This window comes from Argiope bruennichi, chromosome 6 (genome assembly GCF_947563725.1).
Source record: "Argiope bruennichi chromosome 6, qqArgBrue1.1, whole genome shotgun sequence".
In the NCBI taxonomy this organism is placed as follows: domain Eukaryota; kingdom Metazoa; phylum Arthropoda; class Arachnida; order Araneae; family Araneidae; genus Argiope; species Argiope bruennichi.
The window spans coordinates 98,807,103-98,809,608 of record NC_079156.1 but is presented as its reverse complement, the minus strand read 5'-3'; the positions used below and the strand labels follow the sequence as shown (position 1 = coordinate 98,809,608).

The 2,506-nt window shown below is 25.1% G+C and overlaps 1 non-coding gene across 1 annotated transcript; it reads right to left on the bottom strand.

Annotated features, from left to right (window-relative positions):
- Positions 1-354: 354 nt before the first annotated feature.
- On the bottom strand, positions 355-445 carry Trnam-cau (transfer RNA methionine (anticodon CAU)). The gene is given in 2 exon segments: positions 355-390; positions 409-445. It is a non-coding gene; the product is annotated as a tRNA-Met (tRNA).
- Positions 446-2,506: the final 2,061 nt, after the last annotated feature.

Genomic DNA, 2,506 nt, shown 5'->3' with positions numbered 1-2,506 from the left:
CATCAGGAATCGAACCCGCACTGTCTGAGTGACGGCCATAAATTCTAACCACTAGACCGCATCGAAGTTGCTTCACCCTTTTAATTAATATTTTAGCTTATTTTTTGAGATTAATATTTATTCAAATATTTCATGTATTTTTGCAGTTTTCATTTTAAATCAGAAATGTATATCATAAATTTTCATGCGTTATATATGTATTAGAATTCAGTAAAATATAGCACTTCAGATGAGTTCTTAAATATAACCTAAGAAAATTAAAAAAAAATATCAGTGATAGAAAGGATTTATTTTCATTTACATATGACGCTCTTAAAAAATTACGAAAAGATTGTTGTAGAACAAAATTAATTCTGCCCCGGGTGAGGATCGAACTCACGACCTTCAGATTACTCAGGAGAGATAGATTATGAGACTGACGCGCTGCCTACTGCGCTACCGAGGCTTGGTGAGCGTTCGCAAGATTGTCTTCGGCTCACATGAAACAGCAAAAAGTGAAGCTTTTAGGAAGGTGTTGATTTGTTTTGTTGATGTCATCCATTATTGTAGAGCAGTTTTTATTGAATTTTGTGCAGAATAGAATGCAGAGCTTCTATTTTTATTAGGATAGAATGCAGAGCTTCTATTTTCAATTGAAACTACTATAATAATGTATGTTAGTAATTTTAGTCTAATAGAAAGGGTTTTTAAAATTAATCAGATAAACGTTGATAAATTATAGGTTAATGGAAATAGTAACACTAATATATATATATATATATATATATATATATATATATATATATATATATATATATATATATATATATATATATATATATATATATATATATATATATATATATATATATATATATATATATATATATATATATATATATATATATATATATATATATATATATGCAATTATATTATATATGGTATTTATTACAATCTTTATGTTTTTTTCTGTTTAACCTTTTTTTTTTTTTTTTCATTTTGAAATAGCTGCCATTTTTTTAAACGGTATTATACAATTAACAATAATACAATTACAATTATTATACAATTAACTATAATTATACAATAATTTCAAGAGTTCCAAATCATTTTTTAAAAAAATCTATGTTTTAATAATATTAGAGACCTCTCTCATTCTCCGGTGATACATGGAATTAAGTGCTGTTACAAATTTCAATTAAATAGTTTTTGGAAATCGGTCTTAATGACTTCCACAACAAATATAATGCATTTTGATATACATATAGCGTACTTGACACTGTTAAGCTGCTTATGATTTGTGTTTCCCAAATGCTCTGTTTATATTTTCATACATCCAATTATATCAGTGGAAAGAACTACAGTTTTAAAAATAGACATATATAAAAATATGTTCACTTTTGCTTGGCTCGAAAGCTAAATCTTAGTTGCAAATGTGGCTAAATTAAAAAAATAATAATAAAATTTAAAGGTATACCTTATACTGAAACTTAACGTGAGAAAATAAGCCAAATCTTCATGTCTAGATAATTTCATCAAGGAAAAAAAAAAATCCAGAAAAAAATATTGGCTGCAATAATGAAAACGATTCATTTTGCTATATTGTATTTCAATATTAAAATAGAATACAACAAAATGTGCTTATTTTTTTTTATAAATTAATTAAAAGTAACAAAAAAATCACACCATAAAAAAACTAGTATCTTTTTAAAGACTTTTTTTTTTAAGTTTAAAATTATGTAAAAAAAAATTTTATGCCATGGTAATTTTGATGAAATAATGTACCTAAAGGTGAATATTGGCGAAATTGTGTAGTAATAATGCGTACTAACTATTATGGTGTGCCATAAATATTATGGTCATAAGTCATAGTGAAAAAAAAAAGTAAAGATTTCTCTCTGTTAACTAAAATTTTGATAATATTTTCAGAAAAATCTCTTCGAGATGCATATCCTTTAAAGTTTATATTCGCCAAATATGGTTGCTCTAAGTTAGGCAGTCTGACCTGTAGAATGTTACTTGCAAATTTTCATCTTTGTTATTAGTAAAGATATGAGAATATAAGCATCATAAACATCTAAAAGAAACAAGAAAACAATAACAACAGGAAATACAAAAAAAAAAAAAAAAAAAAAAAAACAGGACAATAAAAATACCAGAAGCTGTGAAATTTTAAGAATATACAAGTTGCTATGAAATGACGGAATATTTAATATTGGCCAAGCAGTTTATTTATATGAATATTTTAAAAATTATTTAATTTACTGAGCTACGTTGATAGTTAACTACTACTTATGACAATTTTATTATTTAATTTGTTTATATAGTTGAGAATGAACTCAGTGTGTCCGTGCAATGATTTAGTGGAATACTTATAGTTTTTACTTTTCCATATTTCATTTATTACAGGGTTTTCAGCAATAAGTAAAAACAAAGGAAACGAGCTTTACACCAGTTAAAAAAGAAATTATACAATCGATCATTCTATCGCTCGAATCTTTCAATTTTTTCAAAAAATTATTCA